The sequence below is a fragment of the Humulus lupulus genome, chromosome 1 (assembly GCF_963169125.1).
Source record: "Humulus lupulus chromosome 1, drHumLupu1.1, whole genome shotgun sequence".
In the NCBI taxonomy this organism is placed as follows: Eukaryota; Viridiplantae; Streptophyta; class Magnoliopsida; order Rosales; family Cannabaceae; genus Humulus; species Humulus lupulus.
Window position 1 is genome coordinate 292,468,351 of NC_084793.1, and position 20,897 is coordinate 292,489,247.

The 20,897-nt window shown below is 36.7% G+C and overlaps 1 pseudogene; it reads left to right on the plus strand.

Annotated features, from left to right (window-relative positions):
- The window catches only part of LOC133779063 (subtilisin-like protease SBT1.9), a 48,685-nt pseudogene extending 41,374 nt beyond the window's left edge, over positions 1-7,311 (plus strand).
- Positions 7,312-20,897: the final 13,586 nt, after the last annotated feature.

Here is a 20,897-nt window from a genome sequence, read left to right on the forward strand (position 1 = left end):
TTGTCATCAAGAACATTGTTTGCCGATATGGTTTGCCTCGAAAAATTGTCTCAGACAACGGCACCCAGTTTGACAGCGACTTATTCACAGACTTCTGCCAAAGGCATGGAATCGTCAAAAGCTTTTCTTCAGTCGCACACCCACAAGCAAATGGGCAAGTCGAAGCAGTGACCAAAACACTTAAAGATACCCTGAAGAAAAGACTTGAAGACGCTAAAGGAGCATGGCCAGAACAACTGCCTGAAGTACTCTAGTAGTATAGAACTTCTCATCGAACAGCGAAAGGTCATACCTCGTTCTCCTTAGCGTACGGGTATGAAGCTATGTTGCCTGTTGAGTTAGATCCGCCCTCACATCGACGAATTACATACGACCAGGACCAGAATAGCCAACTGATGATGGAGTCCCTAGACTCACTTGAAGAGAAACGGGAAAAAGCCCAACTCCGAGTAGCTGCGTACCAGCAAAAAGTCGCTCGGTATTTTAACTCAAAGGTGAAAGAAAGAAAATTCAACGTTGGAGACCTAGTACTTCGACGAGTTTTCTTAAATACCCGCGACCCAACTGCTGGAGTACTCGGACCAAACTGGGAAGGACCTTACCAGATTGAAGAAGTCCTTCATCCAGGCACCTATAAACTTGCACGCTTAAATGGAGATCTCGTTCCTCGCTACTGGAATGGAGAACACCTGCGCAAGTATTATCAATAAACAATCCTTTTTAAAGGACTAGCTTGTATTAATTTTTACTTTTTACAAGTTCTGAAAAAGGGTTAGCCATATTATATGGCTAATCGCTTATAAGTGTAAGATCTTTTTAAAGATCACTCGTAAAGACATGTTTAGTCCATTTTTAATACGAGAATTATAAGGGACTGTGTGCAGCCAGTCATTCTTGCCAACCTTTGTAAATTTTATTTACAAGTATTTGTTCACTATGTGTGTTGTTTTGATGTATTCTATATTTTACAAGTTATTTCGAGCAGCAATGTTCGAACGGGTCGTGGTCAAGGCAAGTGACCAAGGACCTAAAGCTCCTCAGTCACTTGGGGGGCATATAAGGTACATCGATAGCAAAGCATACCAAGAGGTATGTAAACACATGAACAAAATGAGTGAAAGCATGCTACGATACTTAGAGTATTTTTCAAAATTTATATTTTGTTAATAAGGCCAAAGTACTATGCTAAGTTCGGTCATGCGAACAGATGTTGTAATAAAGAGAAAATTATAATATCAAAAAAGCATTCTCTTACACCGCAAGCAGTACTGCTTGGATGTAATTGTTTAAAGTAAAAGGAAAGTTTGTTGCCCATGCAGCAAAATTAAAAATAAAAATTCAGTCTTTACATCACGACCCGAGGTCGTGTAATTAAAGAAAAGAAAAAGAACAAAAAAAACTTTAAGGAACCTGGGGGGCAGGAGGATCTATTGGAGCAGTTTAGTCAGCTGCAGCTTCTCCTCCCTCCAAATCGGCCGCTGGCTGGATACTTGGGGAAGCAGGGACCCTTACTCTTTCTTCTTCAGCAGCTAACCGACCCGCACAACGCGCTAGCTCGGCCTTCCTGGCCTCTGCTGGAAGGTAACTGAAATCGGCACCTTGGTTGTGTTTCCAAAAGTCGTAGAAACACTGAAGTGTCGCGTTCTTGTACCTCTCCAGATCCTTGGCATTGGTAAGCTTAAGCTGTTCCACTTGGCTCTCAAGAACAACTATGGTCTTGTCCTTAGCGAGGTGCTCCTCCTTAAGTCTCTTGACTTCACGATATTGGACTCGAATGGACTCTTGGTAATCGTCCCTCTACTTCTTCAAAGCTGCCTGAGAAGCTTCATTCTTCGCCAGCTTTGCCACCAAAGCATCCTTCTGCTAGGTGACCACCTCCAACTCCCCAGCATGCCTGGCTTCTACAGCCTGAAGCTCCTCGATGGCTTTCGCCTGAAACTCCTCAACGGCCTTTGCCCGAGCCTGCTCGATGCTAGCACTAGCGCGAGTACGAGCAGCAGTTATAGTCAGCATTGCCTGCAATCAAGGAATAAAAGTTAGGCAATATTACAAGAAGGAAAGATAAAGGCCAAAAGAAAGAATACTTACACTGGCCACTTCGTTAAGAGCCCTGTTAAGGATGTGATCGACCCCCATGCTCTCAGCTTCAGCCATTGCCTCCCTGCAACGGTCATGCTTAAGGATATGAGCAAGGCGATCTTTAGCTGATCAGAGGGAGCGGTTCGAGAGTTTGGTCCCAGGAGGTTCTGCTTGCGGGGCCAATTCCCTTCGGGCTGCAGGCGGGGGGTTGGCAGCAGGGGCAGTCTCCTTTTCAGCAGGAGTAGGAGGTTGGGCAGAAGGTTGGCCAGTAGGTCCGTCCTTGGAAGGATCAATTGTTCGACCCTTCTTGGCCGGGGGTGCTTGGCTTGATTCGCCATCATGCCTCCTAGCTGATTTCCATAGAACCAGGGGGACTTCCTCTTCCTCCTGGGTCTGGTACAGATAAAAAACGTTGGGGGAAGCCATCTCTGTAGATAAAGAAAAAAATGCAGGCATTAAGACAAAAGTAGATAAAAAATCATGGAAAATCATAAAAGAGGCCACAAAGTTTAATACCCGAGCTACAACTACTTGTCGCTACACTACTGACTCTATTAGTCATACACTTACTATTTGGCATGAAGAAGTCTGGCCCTAGATTTGGAGTATACGTAAAATTGCTGTCCCCGTCAAATAAGTGACAGGGAATTGGCAAGCTTTTTAAAAGCAGAATAACAATGCCGTTTTTGTCTGAAGACACATCCAAGTCTATGACGGGCTCGTTTGCCTTTTGTTTCCCCTTCCCTTGGGGCGCAGAAGGCCTCTCTGCTAAAGGGTCGCCAGTGGGTTCCCTGATCGTAACCCCCGTTGGCCTCCTTCGGGGAGGAGACGCTGGGGGTTGCTGCTCGGGATCCCCCTCGGCAGTGGCATCTGCCACCACGGGTCCTCTTGTTTCATGGCGAGGAGCCAGGAGGCCAGATAGCCTCAGATTTTCATCAGTGACCAAGGACTTAACGCTTTTTTCAGCGCCTGCCATCCTGGCCAGTGCATTGGACCTCAACACCATGTCTGGTGTTGGGTTTGGGCGTAACCATGGTCCTGAAAGGCACAATATACTTTAGAGAAGTGCAGAAGAGTTTGCTAAGGAAAAGTAGCGACCAATGAAAAGTGACATTTACCTCCTCGAGCGAAGGCCAGGTTGTTCGTAGTCATGTCTGGCGTAAGGAAATACTCTTGATTGTACTTCCCCACGTTGGAAATGTGAGTAGTCTTACTCAGGAACTTTTGGTTTGTTTCGTGGTGACAAAGATGAAAGAAGCCCGTCCCGTATTGTTGAGGGTTGGACTTAAGATCAAAAATGAAGTTGACCTCGTGGGGAGTGGGATCTGGCCATTTTTTGAGTTTACAAAGGATATAGAGTGCGGCCAGCATTCTATATCTGTTTGGGGTAATTTGAAAGGGGGCAACACCGAAGTAGTTGGCCACCCCCTGGTAGAATGGATGTAGAGGGAGGATAGCCCCCGCCTCTATGTGATACCTGGACCAAGCGCTATAGGCGCCCCCAGGCAGGTTAGCTCTTTGGTCAGCAGCAGGGATTTTGAGATTAACCCCGGTAAAGGGATACTTCCTAAGATAATTGGCGAGCATCCGGGGAGTCACCTGGCTGGTAGGCGAAAGATACCACTCAACATCAGGAAGGTTTTGATGCCTAGGGCGAGCCCTAACTTGGATACGGGGGTCCGGGGCGATGTTTTCTCGACCACTGGTCGAGGGAATCCTGGCCTGCGAATCAGGCTGGGCAGATGAATTTCGATTGTTTTCAGAGTTTGGTTTTTTCTTGCCTGGAGATTTAGAACGGGCCATTTGAGGTGGTGATGGTTGAGGTCTAGAAGAAACTCTGGAAAATGGAATCTCGTGAACTCGGTCGGCTGGTTGTTATTCGCCTTCAAGCAGTTGCGCAAGAAGATCGTCGTCGATAGGTCGCTCACCTCCCCACAAATCTGGCATTAAAATCTGTGAACAGAAGAATGGGGAGGTGAGGATGAAGAATTTTGAAATTTTTTTAGAATAACGCTGGTCGAGTATAAAAGTTAAGCTTTTATACAGCAGCATTCTAACAAGAAACTAATTTTTCACACGAACAGTTTGAGAAACAGATCAAAAAGTGAAAGCAAAATGTTTTTTGAAAAAGCTTTTTCAACTCCTTTTAGGGCAGGAAAATTTTGGTTTTTCAACTGGCATAAAAATCGAATTTTTACTTCGGTTTTACGTCCTAAAGTCGTGATCTCAACTATCAAACTAACTCGTAACTCCTTAATGGCATAGAAATATCATCCTATACAGTATCACCCATTAAACCCCATACTGACATGCATCTTAACCAAGAAAAAAATGAACTCAACAGTCAATCCACAGAAGCATGCACGACTAAAATATAGAGCATAAAAGTTTTGGACTTACCAGAAAAAAGACCGTGGAGATTTGAGAGAGTTTTCGAGTGTCGGAGAACTCACGAACTGAATCTTGAAATGCAGGAAGACGGTCTCCAGAAGAAAATGGAAGCTTTGATTTTAGGGTTTCTTGAAAGAGTGATAGCTTGCGTAAAAAGGAAAATAAGGCTTTGGAGAGACTATATATATTTTTGTCCGTAGCATAAAAGGGGAGTAATCATCAGTTTCCTCTTTTTCGAAGCATGGGGAAGGGTGATAGCCGTCGAAAGATTACTTGGGAACCGAAAAGCCGTGATTAGACAAGGGTAGGTTACTTTTCCCAAGATTGCACAAATTACTTTGACAGGTCTGGTGGGGTAGTCGAAGGGTCGTTTCCTTAAAATTTTATTTATTGCTCGTAATAAATAAACTTGGGGGGAAAATGTTATCCAAAAAACAGGCACGGATGATGTGGCAAGTGATTTCTAACACGTGGCTGACACTTGGCAGAATTCTATTCGACTATCGACCAGTAAGACATTGCAAGCACGGAGCTGAGTTTTATCACGACCAGCATGGTCGTACATTCCAGATATTTCAAAGATAATCTTATAGAGATCATCGTCATATCCGAGATTATCTCCCATGATTTACTGAATATCTGATTAATTAGGAAAGAATATCTGTAACTAATTCATGTAATCTTCCTTGAGCCTATAAATAACGAGAAGATAGCTCAAGGAAAGGACTTTTGGCTTTCTAATTACTGGAGATTAGAGATTTACGAGTGAGCTAGAGCTATCACATTCGATATATTGTTTTGTTCTTCAGAGGTTGGTGAAACTCATTGAACCCTAGTTCTTTGATCACTCATTTGAAATATTATATCAATAACAGCTCAAGTGGACGTAGGTTATTACCAGATTCTGGGATCTAACCACTATAAATTCTTGTGTGCTTTACTGTTTTTGTCATTATTCTCATTTCAACATATCTGTCTACATCAAGCATTTTTGACTCCGTGTCAGTTGACCAAAATCAGGGTCAACAAGCTTCAATGTCATGTTCTGTCAGATAAGCTTTTGGATGATTTTGTGGTGCTTTAGGAGTCACACAAGCTTTGTCAAATCTGTAATGACAAATCGCACCAGTATGGCCATACTTCAAACATACTTGATATAAAGGACGAGAAGTAGAAGGTGAACCTCTAGAGTATGTACGACTAAGATTTCTTGAAGAGAGCTCATGAGATTAACCATGGCCAGAGTAAGAAGGAGGCCTGTAGGGAGCAGGAGGACTAGTTCTTGATGAGCCAAATGTGAGATCTGCAGTCATCTTGGAGGAAATATCAGACATTTGATGATGTTGTTCAAGTCTGCACTCATGGGCCATCAATAACGCCTGAATTTCTTCAAGAGATTTCGTCTCAATGGTTGAGGTAATCCTAGACACCACAGAGTCATACTCAGGTCCAAGACCACTGAGGAGTTGAAGCTCAACATCATTATCAGTAACCACATATCCAGATATGGCCAAATTGTCAACATAATCAGAAATGGAAAGGTTACCTTTCTGAATATTGGACAATTGGCCTTTCAATTGAATAAGTCTGGCCTTCAACTACTTGAGAATCTCTGTTCCAATGCATGCCAAAGAGAGTAGGAGGTGACATGAGAAGCTACAGAGGCAAGAATAGACTCTGACATGGAGGAACGAAGCCATGATAGAAGTAATTGATCTTTGCACCTCCATTGAGTGATCTCTGGATTAGGGTCGCCTGAACCGAGATTCTTGGGAGGAGAAACATTGCTGAAAAGGAATTCATCAAGGTCATGACCAATCATGGTGGGAACCACCCGCAATTTCCAAGCAAGGAAATTCACATGGTCGAGTTTGATTGTGAGGGACAACGTTAAGGAATTTGAGAAGGGATTCCACATCGTAGGTAGAGCAACAGCAGCCACCATCGCCGGAGTTGTACCAGTTGTCGGAGTAGGAGGTGTAGTCATATCATCATTTTGAGTAGAGGAATCAGAGGTGAGGGAAGCCATTGGAGATCGTAAAGAAAATCGCAAACACTAGTCAAGGGCTCTTGATACCATGAACAAATTCTATAAAAGCAACATAGTGAATCAAGAAAGTTATGAGGAAAAGCTCTCTAAAATATTGCTTAAATAATCTTGGCAACATTCAAAGTGTGTAAGCTTTATTTATAGAATTCAAGAGTCAAAATTATAGCTAAAGAGTAACAACTTTAACTAATTACAACATTAACTAATCTAACAAGAGATTACACGTAATCAAGATTACAACAGAAAACTAACCAAACAATTTAACAAACTAAGTCTTATGGTTATCACACCCCAACAAGGCAGTTGATCCTGGGCTCATTTATAATGCAACATCAGAGGACTATGTTAAGCTTCTGTGCGGAATGAAATACACAGCAAAACAGATTCAAATCATTACAAAGTCTAATCACACTTGTGTTGGACCACGGTCTTTGGAATTGAATTATCCATCTTTCATTGCTTATTTTAATGGAATTGGTGGTTCACGTTCTGGTAATGGCTCCAAAGTTGTGAAGTTCAGTAGGACATTGACCAATGTGGGAAAAGAAAGCTCAAGTTATAGTGTGAAAGTCACTGCCATGAAAGATTTGAAATTGAAGGTTGAGCCCATGAAGTTAGTCAAGAAGAAGTATGAGAAGTTGAGTTACAAACTGACTTTGGAGGGTCCAAAGGTGTTGAAAGCAGAAGTTTCTCAAGGCTCACTGAGTTGGGTAGAAGAGACTGGTAAATATGTTGTGAGGAGTCCAATAGTGGCCACAAATATTGATCCTGAATCTTTGCGAGAACTATAACTATGTAGTGATTTGGGCCAAGTTTGAAGTACTATAGCAATATTTTTAGTGGTGAAGAGATGAATTAGGAAATAAATGAAGAACAAGTTCTGAAGTATTTATTTTACTTGACTCTACACTCTGTCTCTCTCTTTTAACATCACTTTCTTTAGTCTTTTATATAATGATGCATCTTTGTTTTGTTAATGCTCAAAACAAAGCTATGTTCCATTAAATTATAACGCTACCATATATGTTGTACATTAGCCACTTTCCCAACAAAATTATCAAGTAACGTAATTTTAATTTATTCTAAAATGTATTGGCATGATAAACCATAGACTGCTAATCCCATGAAGGGTCAACAACTCGTGTAGTGGTTATGGAATCCCTTTGTGTAGTAGTGTTTGAAAATTAAAAGAGTACTCATAGATTATTGCCCAACCTTGTAAATAAATGAGGCCATATATGACAAATGGCAATGGCAAGAGGATTCAGATTCTCATAGATTATTGCCCATCTAAGCTCCACTTACGTTTATCCCTATTTTTTTAGGTTTTGTGATAACCATAAGACTTAGTTTAATTGTTTGCTTCGTTTAATTGTTTGCTTAGTTAGTCTTCTGTTGTAAGCTTGATTACGTGTAATCTCCTGTTAGATTAGTTAATGATGTAATTAGTTAAAATTGTTACTCTTTAGCTGTAATTTTTTACTCTTGAGTTCTATAAATAAAGCTTACACACTCTGATTATTGCTAAGGTTCTTTAAGCAATATTTCAGAGAGTTTTTCCTCATAACTTTCTTGATTCACTCTGTTGCTTTCATTGAACTTGTTCACTTTGAAACAAATGAAGAAGAGGTTGTATTTTCTTTCAACAATTTTGGATGCTTTTTCCTAAAATTAATTGTCTTCAATTATATATGTGAAAAAACCAATGTTTGATCCGTCTGTATCGATGTTGAAAAGTCATCAATTTTGTTCTTTATGTTTTTTTTTCTTTCTCAAACTTCAATTTTGTTCATTTGCATGCATGATTCTCAATGCTAAATAGGTTGATTACTCATTCTCTGCAGGGATAAGAGTGAATCATAAGTTCTTCTCATGCAGGAAATACTTTTTTTTTTGTCTTGAAAGGTGTAAATCCTATAATCGGCATTTTTATAGAAATATCTTTTTATTAAAAGATAAATTGGTTGTTTCAGTTTATTGTAATTTTCGGAAATTCACTTTCCCTTTTGTGAATTTCGGATAATAATTAGCTTCCTTATTTAGCTTTATATTGTCCCAATTTGTTTATAAAGGGAAGTTTTATATTGCAAATATTCAGTACTTACCCAAAGTCATTTTTGGATTATTTGTTTATATATTCGTGCAGCTCAAGAATTGAAAAACAGGAAACTAAATCCTTAATGTCATTAATTGTTGTTTCCTTTTTGAGCTTGTTTTAGATTCGACACAGGTCTGAGCTGTCCCCACCAAAATCGTATCTGTCGGATCATCATCTTCTAAAAAAGGCAACTCTTCATCAATCAAGAATATCTTCAATTATTCTTTCCTTTATTAGAAGAATTCTTTCTACGCCTTTATGAGCACGAAAAAAGACTCTATAAATATGACTCTAAAGGCAGTGAGAAGATCAAACTCTTAGATGCATAATTTGTGAGCATAATTGTAATATTTGTGAGAGTTCCTCTTTGTATTCAAGATCATAAGTATTCACGTGATCTTGTAGAAATATGTGTGTTTAGTTTTTAGTGGTGAGTTTATACCATGTTCATGAGTGAATACACATTGTAATTTGAACACAACGTTTGTAGTCTTCGGGAGAAGGTCTTTTACAAAGCCTTGCGTTGGGAGGATGCAAGCACTCGCTGGCCATTGAAGGGAGTTCAAGTGGTTGAGCGTTTCAATCAAGATCAGATTAGTGAAGAGAAGTACAACAAAGTTGCGGCAAATCTCAAGAGGGAGTCTTGTTTTGTTAAAGTCAATATTTTGTACTTGTGATTCTTTATTAATTGGTTTTATTCTCTGGGCCTGGCCCCAAGGAGTAAGTTATCCGAAAGGGTTTCTGAACCTTGTAAAAATTTGTTGTGTTCTTTATTATTTTGCACTGTCTTTTTATTGTGTTCAGTTTCTGTCGTGACAAGTTCGGATTCTGTCCCGATAGAACTGGAATCTGTGTAAACAGTTAATTACCATTCCGCACTTTAATTAATTCAAATGGTTTAATTAATTTGGTAATTACTAAAAATAGAATTTCAATTGGTATCAGAGCGGGTCACTCATTTCTGAGTGTGATCTTGGTTTATTTCGTTTGTTGTTCTTGTTCTTGCAATGTCTTTTTTCACAGAAGGAGGCTCCATAACTCACCCCCCTTTACTCAACGATTCGAACTATCCATATTGGAAAGTTAGAATGAGAGCCTTCACCAAATCTCAAGATGAAAAGGCTTGGAGAGCTGTTTTAAGTGGTTGGACTCCTCCAGCAGAAAGCGATGATGTAACTAAGGTAAAATTTGAACTCGATTGGACTGATGCTGAAGATAAACTGTCCAGTTACAATAATAAAGCATTACATGGTATTTTTAATGGTGTTGGTGAAGGTTACATTAAATTGATTTCTCCATGTGTTTCGGCCAAAGATGCTTGGAAAATCCTTCAAACTCAATTTGAAGGAACTGCTGATGTCAAGCGTTCTAGACTTGTTATGCTCACTACAAAATTTGAAAATGAATGAAAATGAAACTCTCACTGAATTTTATGAGAAATTGTCAGATATTGCTAACGAATATTTTACTCTTGGTGAAAAACTTGAAGAGGATGTTTTGGTTCGAAAAATTGTTAGTGTTCTTCCAGACAGGTTTCAGACGAAGCTAACTGCAATTGAAGAAGCAAAAGATCTGGAAAAAATAAAAGTAGAAGAATTGATGGGCCCACTTCGAACTTTTGAACTAAACCAACAAATTAGACAAAAAGGTAAGACAGAAGAAATCAAGGAGAAATCTATTGCCTTGAAATCTTCTAAAGGAAAGTTCGGATGATGAGGATCATGAGATGGCTCTGCTGACAAAAAATTTCTAAAAATACATAAAGAAATTGGGAAACAAAAAGGCCATATCCAAAAACCCAAAAGGTAATTTTTTCTAAACCCTTTGAGACTAATAAAAATGGTATTCAGTGCAGGGAATGTGAAGGATTTAGACACATTCAATCTGAGTGTGCAAATACCTTAAAGAAAAAGAAAGTCATGACAACCACGTGGAGTGATCAAGACTCTGAACAGAGTGATGAGGAGGAAAATAGTGTTGCCTTAACCTCTGTTCACAAAGGTATGGTTCTCTCTTCAATCGATTACAAGGATGTGTTATGCCTTAATAATTCTGTTCAGAATAATGAGAATTCTGACATTGATTCTAATGATTTTGACTTAGATGAGGAGTCATTAAAAGAGTCTTATAAAATAATGTATGATCAATGGCTGAAAGTGTGTTATGAGAATCGTCTAATGGCTAGCAATAATAAAAAATTTGTTGAAAAAATTGAAGAACTTGAGATGATTATTGCTTCCAAAAATGATGAAATTAATTCTTTGAGTAAAGAAATTGATCTTTTGCAAAAAGGTGTCAAAATGCTTAATCCTAGATCTTGAATATTGGATGATATTCTTTCTGCAGGAAAAAAAGTTGGTGATTATAGTGGGTTAGGATCTAATGGATCTGAATCCTCAAGAAAAATGGTTTTTGTAAAATCTATGAATTATCTGACTGTTGTGCCAACTAACCGTTATGCAGGAACAAGTCATTCTACTGAGACCACAAAGTTGTCATCTGTTCCAACGGATTTACAACTAAAGAAAATTTCTCCAAAAAGAAACATTGGACAATTTGTACCATTTTGTCATTTTTGTGGGATGAAAGGACACATAAGACCTAAATGTTTTTCTCTGTTAAATTTGTTTAAAAAGAATTATGTTAAACACTTTGGTAGTATGAATCAATTCTTCTCCAAAAGAAATTCAAAATAAAAAACAATATGGGTCAAGAAAGTTAACCCTGTCTGCTTGGCTACCTTTACCTGTCATAAAATGCATGCATCTAGTTCATGATACTTTGATAGCAGTTGTTCAAGACATATGACAGGTGATGCCAACATACTTACCAAATTCAAATCCTTGAAGTGTGGACTAGTAACATTTGGGGATGGAATGACATGAAATATTTTAGGTAAAGGTACTCTAAACATTGAAGGGTTACCGAAACTGAAAAATGTGCTTCTTGTTGATGGATTGAAAGCCAACTTAATTAGCATAAGTCAAATTTGTGAGGTTTTCTTGTTAATTTTTCGCATGATGAGTGTAATGTTTTAAATCATAGTGGTGATATTGTTCTCAAAGGTTCTCGTTCTTTGGATAATTGTTACACTCTCACACAAAAATTCACATGTCATGCGTCTTCATCAAGTTTTAATATTACTGACTTGTGGCATGAAAAACTTGGACATGTAAATTTCAAAAACTTGAAAAAGATTGCTAATGCAGGTCTCATCCGTGGTATACCCAAGCTGGGTAAAGAATCGCTTGGTAAGTGTGAATCATGTCAATTGGGAAAACAGTTGAAAATTTCCCATAAATCTTTATCTGATATTAATACTTCAAAAGTGTAAGAATTATTGCATATGGATTTCATGGGTCCTATACAAGTTGAAAGTATTAATGGTAAAAGATACATTTTTGTATGTGTGGATGATTTTTCTAGATTTACTTGGGTAGATTTCTTAAGAGAAAAATCAGATACATTTGAAGCTTTTCAAACACTATGCACAAGACTTAGAGTTGAAAAAAATTGTAACATTGGAAAGATTGTAAGAATAAAAGTGATCATGGTAAGGAGTTTGAAAATTCTGTTTATGATGAATATTGTAAATATTTTGGAATTTTGCATGAATTTTCTGCTCCCAAAACCCTTGAACAAAATGGGGTAGTGGAATGGAAAAACCGTACCTTGCAGGAAATGGCCAGAGTTATGCTTAATAACAAAAAACTCACAAAGAAATTGTGGGCAGAAGCAATTAATACAGCTTGTTACACAATTAATTGTGTTTTTCTGCGTCCAGGTACAAATAAAACTCCTTATGAAATCTGGAAAGGTAGAAAACTCAATGTCAATTATTTTCATGTATTTTGGTGTATGTGTTATATTCTTAGAGATCGTGAGAATCTGGGCAAATTTGATGCCAAAAGCGATATGAGAGTTTTTCTTGGTTATTCCACCAATAGTAGGGCTTTTCATGTCTATAACATGAGAACCCAAACTATTATGGAATCAACTAATGTGGTTGTAGATGATTTAAAAGATTTTTCTGAGTACTCCCATGAGGAGGAAATTGACAGGCTCATTGATGTTCAACATCATAAAGACATGGCAGATCTGACAGCTTAGCCTTCGGAGGTGACAACAGCCACTGCTGATGTATCAAACGCTGATTCTGTCAAAACAACAACTGGGCAAACAGAGAAGGAAAATCTAGTTATTTCTTGTGACTCTGTTCAAAGAGAACCATCAACTAGAGTAAAAAAGAATCACCCTTCTGACCTTATTCTGGGAAATCTTGAAGAGAGTATGGTCACTCGAAAGAGGTATGTCAATTTGGTTCAATTTGTTTGTTTTACTTCTACTTTGGAACTAAAAAATGTTAAGGAAACCTTAAATGATGAATCATGGATCAATTCTATGCAAGAAGAGCTAGATCAATTCACAAGGAATGAGGTATGGATTCTTTCCCTAGACTGAGTCATACGAATGTTATAGGTACAAAGTGGATATTTAAAAATAAAACTGATGAATTTGGGACCATATTAAGAAATAAAGCTAGACTAGTTGCACAGGGGTACACTCAAGTTGAAGGAATTGATTTTGATGAGACATTTGCCCCTGTTGCAAGACTTGAATCCATAAGATTATTACTAGCTATTTCATGTGTTCTTGGTTTTAAATTGTTCCAAATGGATGTAAAATCCACCTTTTTAAATGGATGTTTGAATGAAGAAGCTTATGTGGAACAACCCAAAGGATTTGAGGATCCTTACAATCCTAATCATGTTTATAAATTGCAAAAAGCTTTGTATGGGCTGGAACAAGCCCCACGGGCTTGGTATGAGAGACTAACTCATTTTTTGGTCTCAAAGGGGTACAAGAGAGGGGGAGTAGACAAAACACTTTTATCAAAAAATTTGATGAAAATATTATGATAACACAAATCTATGTTGATGATATAGTGTTTGGTTCTACTAATGATTCTCTAGTGCAGGAATTTGTGAAACAAATGCAAGAAGAGTTTGAGATGAGCATGGTAGGAGAACTCAATTTCTTCTTAGGACTTCAAGTGAAGCAGTTAGATGAGGGAATTTTCATTTCACAAAGCAAGTATGCAAGAAGTCTAGTGAAAAGATTTGGACTCGATGCATCTAAACCTGCTAAAACTCAAATGGGTACTACGGTCAAATTATCTAAAGATGAAAATGGGAAGAAAGTTGATCCAACTCTTTACAAGAGTATGATTGGGAGTCTCCTTTACTTAACTGCAAGTCGCCCTGACATCAGTTACAGTGTTGGAGTGTGCGCTCGTTTCCAAGGGAACCCCATGGAGTCTCATGTGATTGCTGTAAAAAGAATTATTCGTTACATTAATAATACTCTTGATTTAGCCATTTGGTACTCCAAAGAAACAAATTCTAACATTGTGTGTTATAGTGATGCAGATTGGGCAGGAAACACTGATGATCGCAAAAGTACAAGTGGTGGTTGTTTTTACTTAGGAAACAATTTGGTCTCGTGGCATAGTAAAAAACAAAACTCCATCTCCTTGTCAACAACCGAAGTTGAGTACATTGCTGCTGGAAGCTGTTGTACTCAACTTTTGTGGATGAAACAAATGTTGACAGACTATGGATTTGATATTAAAACTTTAACCATTTTTTGTGATAATACAAGTGCTATTAATATCTCCAAAAATCCTGTTCAGCACTCTCACACCAAACATATTGACATTCGTCATCATTTTATTAGGGAACTTGTTGAAAACAAAACATTGATTTTAGAATATGTTGAGACTAACAAACAAATTGCAGATATTTTTACTAAAGCTTTAGACACGGTTAGATTTGATTCCCTCAAGAAATCCTTGGGGGTTTGTTTTATTTGAAATTTCCAATAAATTGATTATTTTGCCTTGCATATGTGTTTGCGTACATCTCTTGTCCTGTTTGGAAGAAATTTGATGAGCATATTTTTTGTATTTTAGAAATGATCGTTATAAGTGCTATACTCTATTGGAATAAAAAACCATATTTGAGAAATTATAGACCATCCAATTTATATTTGATCAAATCATTATGTTTGTTTGAGCATTACTTAATCCAGTTTCTTTTTTAGGCTCCATTTGGAAAAGAGCTACCTATACTGATTTGTGAAAGCCGACACTGAGTAAGTTGGTACCAAGTAATTAGCAATTATATTGGAGGATACTCTACCAATGTAAATGGATACCATCAGTATAAGAGTTATAGCCTCCATTATGGTTACAATTTGAAAAAGGCTATAATCGCCAAATATGGGCAATGACCCTAGCTTTAAAAGGCCAAAAAGAAACGCCAAATTGATTACATATGCACACACACATGCCTGTTGACTAGACTGTGTAAGATGGTTGTAAGACTCATACATATAATGAATTGATTCAAATATGTTTTGTGATTGGTATATTTTTCGAATTATGGTCACTTAGTATTTGAATTATAACTCATTTCTCTAATTTGTGAAAAATATGGTTATCTTGTTTCTTTTGAACAGGACTTGGCATTTACATGGACACATATGGTATGACAATTTACACTCTATTTTCGGCAATTTTGTAATAAAATAAAATTAAAAAAATTGTAAAATAAAATCTGTTTTGAATCGTGTACTTAAAAATAAAAAAAATAAAAAAAAGGGGTTTGAAAAGTTAATTGATGCAATTTATTTTCTTTATATCAATATATTCTAAAATATTCAAAAAGTTTCCAATTTTAAGGTGTGAATGAATTTGTTTTAAAAATGAGATATTTTGGAATTTATCACATAAAATCTGGTTACCCATTTTTGAACTTGCCTCATTTGTGCACCGAATTCTCTATATATTCGGTTTCACTTTGGTTGTTTCATACTTAGTGTTTTATTGTTGAATCTCTCACTTATAACCGAAGTGTTTAGGTTTTTTTTCTATGTGTTTCACTTGCTTCATTCTTAGCAGCCATGAAAACTCGAGGTCGTGGTTCATCTTCTAAATCAGTAAAGTCTCAGCAGGAGACAGTTCCTGAGTCAGTTCCCTCTGCCACTCCTTCAGTCCCAGCATCAATCCCTGTTGTCTCTCCTACACCAGGCCGTCGACCTAAAACCACAGCAAGAAAAAAGGTTCTTGCACTTTCGGGCCCTATGGGATCTACTGTACTTGGAGCTTCAAGTAAAGGAGTTTCGTTCCCCAACTTGGATGCTGAGCCAATCCTAGCCTCGGCGGTTCCACTCGCCTCTTCCGAAGGTCAAATCAAAGCCAAACTGGCCTTGGCCACAAGTCATTCCCAATCAATCTCCACTGAAGTTATGTCTGATCCATCTGATCATGACTCTGAATAATCATTATCTCCTGATGTGTTGACCCCCAAGGCAAAGGGAAAACGCAAGACCAAAGCTACTAGAACAAAGAAAGCCAAGAAGGCCAAAGTGGCTCCAACAAAAGGTACCAGCTCCATCTCTGATTCATCTCCTTTATCCCGATTTAAATTGAAGGCAAAAATCAACCCACCTCCTTGCACCTCATCGGAGGATGTTTCTCCTGAAACGGAAGACTCTGAGCATGAGTTGGACCCTTCCTTGACCGAGCCAAATCCTAATGTTCCTCTTGCTGATTTGGCGGAGGAGGCTGAATCTGAAGAAGACCCATCAGAAGCCTCTCATGTTGCATCTGACCCAAAAGGCACCACACCATTGGTATTTCCCGAATTGTCTTCCAAACTTGCTAAACAAAAAGGTGCTTCTGTCCGTACCTCAGGTTCTTTCAAAGCTCATTCTCTTACTTTCTGTTTTAATGATAATGAAAAGAACATGCAATTCTATGAGCATCGTCACTTTATTAGTGAGCGTAATTTCCTTTTTGCTCCTCATCGTGTTTTTGGGATCTTACTTACCTTAGAGGAAAGGGGCTGGTTGCGATCTTTCTCTGGGTTTGATGGGTTTGTGCCTCGGGTTGTTAAAGAATTTTATGGAAATTTGAATGATGAGTTATTGGACCAGTCTTCTTTTATGTTTCATAAGGTGTATGTTAGGGGACATTGGTATAAGTTTGGTCCGTTTGAAGTTGCTAAAGCCCTCAATCTCGTTCCTGTTGAGATTGATGATTCTATTGAGTTTGCTAAGGATCAAGTGTTGTCCGAGTTGGTTGGTCAAGCCATGGTGTGGGAACCAAGCACCTCTCTACAAGTCACGGATCTCACTCATTATTATGGTGCTCTTTTCAAATTCGCAATGTTTAATTGGATGCCTACCGCTCATTCCTCTACCATTACTCAAGACATGGCTTTCTATTGTTCAAAATTGGGACTGGAGTCGCAATTGATATTGCTGCTGTTATTTTTGATCAAATCATGTCCTTGAGTGGTGCCAAACGCAAGGGTCAACACTTGATGTTTCCACAAGTCATTTACAAACTTTTGGACTCTCAGCGTCCTTTGAAGAAGTCCCATGAGACTTTGACTTCTCCTTTGGTTGGTCCTACCTACACTATCAAAGATGACCATGCTCTATCCACAGCTCGAAAGGTCAAAGGCATTAATCTGGCTGGTTCTGGTTCTAGCAATGTTGTGACTGACACTCCTGCTGTCCCAACTGATCTCGCTTATCCAGACAGGAATTACAAGTCTTTCTGACCGGTTCACTCTCATGAAGGATACTCAGCGCCAAATTCTTGCTTCGTTGGCCCTTATCAGTGCATCCCCCTCTCCTGCTCCTTGATGGTTACAACTCCTTTTGATCCTTTTTTTATTTGCTTTTGATAACTGTAAAAGAACACTAGATGTGTCCCTCTTTTGGTTTAGTTTTCTTTGTTCTTTGGCATTTTCTTAGGCAATGAGGGGGAGAGAGAGTAACTCTATTTTTTGGTACTTTGATTATGTTGACTGACCTGCTGTTTCTTATTGGTTTTTGTTAACAGTTTTATGTTGTGCTTTGGTTATCTTTCGCAGGGGGAGTCATTTTGTGACTCTTGTAATTTTAAGCACTTACTTGTATTTTGCAGGGATCTTTTAAAAATAAATATTCTTTGTCTATAAAATTGCCAAATGGGGAGATTGTAAATCCTATAATCGACATTTTTATAGAAATATCTTTTTCTTAAAAGATAAATTGGTTGTTTCCCTTTCGAAAATTCACTTTCCCTTTTGTGAATTTCGGATAATAATTAGCTTCCTTATTTAGCTTTATATTGTCCCAATTTGTTTATAAATGGAAGTTTTATATTGCAAATATTCAGTACTTACCCAAAGTCATTTATGGATTATTTGTTTATATATTCGTGCAGCTCAAGAATTGAAAAACAGGAAACTGAATCCTTAATGTCATTAATTGTTGTTTCCTTTTTGAGCTTGTTTTGGATCCGACACGGGTCTGAGTTGTCCCCACCAAAATCGTATCTGTCGGATCAGCATCTTCAAAAAAAGGCAACTCTTCATCAATAAAGAATATCTTCAATTATTCTTGCCTTTATTAGAATAATTATTTCTCAGTCTTTATGAGCACGAAAAAAGACTCTATAAATATGACTCTAAAGGCAGTGAGAAGATCAAACTCTTAGATGCATAATTTGTGAGCATAATTGTAATATTTGTGAGAGTTCCTCTTTGTATTCAAGATCATAAGTATTCACGTGATCTTGTAGAAATATGTGTGTTTAGTTTTTAGTGGTGAGTTTATACCATGTTCATGAGTGAATACACATTGTAATTTGAACACAACGTTTGTAGTCTTCGGGAGAAGGTCTTTTACAAAGCCTTGCGTTGGGAGGATGCAAGCACTCGCTAGCCATTGAAGGGAGTTCAAGTGGTTGAGCGTTTCAATCAAGATCAGATTAGTGAAGAGAAGTACAACAAAGTTGCGGCAAATCTCAAGAGGGAGTCTTGTTTTGTTAAAGTCAATATTTTGTACTTGTGATTCTTTATTAATTGGTTTTATTCTCTGGGCGTGGCCACAAGGAGTAGGTTATCCGAAAGAGTTTCTGAATCTTGTAAAAATTCGTTGTGTTCTTTATTGTTTTGCACTGTCTTTTTATTGTGTTCAGTTTCTGTCGTGACAAGTTCGGATCCTGTCCCGACAAAACTGGAATCTGTGTAAACAGTTAATTACCATTCTGCACTTTAATTAATTCAAATGGTTTAATTAATTTGGTAATTACTAAAAACGAAATTTCAAAATGTGTGAAGTCTGAAGGGTCCGTTTGGATAATAGTATTAGATTGGACTATTGGATTGGGGATTGGATAGATATAGACGACATTATATACTGTTATTTTAGTGTTATATTTGTGTTTGGTGCTGTGTAGGGCTAAATTTAGAATGAATAATTTATCACATTTTTTATCTCATAATTACATAAAATAATAAAAAATATTGAATGATAAAAATATTAACAATTTAAAATAAATATTTTTTGATAAATTTTGATTTAATATTTAAAAATAATAACATTAATATTTTAAAACTATTTGTTAAAAATATTATTTATATAAAATAAAAAACACAATACCACTCAATTATAATTATTCAACCCACTCTCTTCGGTGGGATGAATAATCGGACATGAGTGGTCTTATTTTGGGGGTGGGATTAATTTGTCCAGTTCTTTAGCTTGTCCTAATATTAGATTGGACAATTAGTCATGTCGAATTCTTTAACCCATTGGCCAAACAAGGCTTAAATGAACTACTTGAGTTATTTTAATGGTAATACCCATATAAACTTATGCCTTTTGTACATTTATATATATATATGTTTTGTTGTTAAATATTTATAGAAAAAATAGAAAAAAATATTATAAATGGGTTGATTTGGTAAAATTCTTAGAAAAATTAAAAACAACCTTTTGAAAAAGTTTTAGAATGAAGCAGTTTGGTAAATTATCAAAAGAAATCTTATTAAAGATTTTATGCTGAATCTAAAACTGGTACAAACTTCATATTTTAGTTTATAGGAGAATCTATAATTATTTTATATTTACTTATTTATTACATAAATTATTAAAAAAGATATACTTGACTGAATAATTATGATTATAAAAATAATAACTATAGATTAAATTATATAAAAATTTCATATTTTGTTCTAGAAAATATTTTTATATTTATTAAATATTTTAATTTTTTTTATTTTAATAGTTTCATATCAAAAAACCACTCTAAACATTATAACATTTTTTTTATCTCCTTATACTTTAAACTAGAATTTGCCAATCACACAATAATTTTATGTTGAGTAAGCTATGTCTCTACCAAAGTGAACCTAGTCAATTTGATTAATATGTATATATAATTTTTTTTTGAGGGAATATGTGTATGTAATTGTGTTGTCTCTTTCCACTCATTCAAAAGAATAAACCTTAATAAAACATCAAAATCAACATCTAACTTTCCCAAAAAATGGTATTAAAGCACTTTCAAAATTGAATAGTACCTTTTTTTTTTTGTGAAAGATTACATCTTTAATTATTTTCATTAAACTAGTCTTATATATGAGTGCTCATTAAGTGTTCTTATACCAAAGTTGATAGAGAACTTTAAGATGAAATAAGTACAATAAGTTTTTCGAATTCCAATCATAGTTATCATTTGATTTCTTTAATTATTATCATTTAATTTACTACAAGTATCATGAAATATAGCTTACTTGACCTTCGAATTTGCATATTAAATAGTATATCCATCATAGAGTACATGACAAAAATAGAATCCCATATAGTGTCTTTAAACTACACAAATTTCTGTAGCTCTCGTTTAAGCATAGTTTGAGTATGCCTGTATGTAATCAATAATTTGTGGTGTCATAGAAAGCTTCCAAAACATAGATGTCTGGTAACGTGGCTAGGCCACTCCATCAACAAAAAGACAATGAGTTTCACTATCGCTAAAGAAAAAAATACAATGCATGCCATTTGGTCAATGACTCTCTTTAACTTTCATTATTAGTGGTTCATTTATTCTCACATCCAATCCTAAGTCTCAGATCATATTGATATGAAATTTGACAAACATAAAATGTGAAATAATGGACTGAAGAACATACTTGAACAACAACCAAAATCCACTGTACGCTTCCAACTTAATTATGACAAGTTAAAGAATATAATGAACTAGGTGGATAATATTGGAAAAGAATAACTAGGACCAGAAACCTGAAAGATTAACTTTATATGACATTATTTCCACATGGTGGGGAAGTGGAATAATTCATGCTGAAAAAGTATTCATAATTTTGGGTTCCCATTGGCCCTTTGCTTTTTTGTATAAGTGCTACAACTGATCCAAAACTC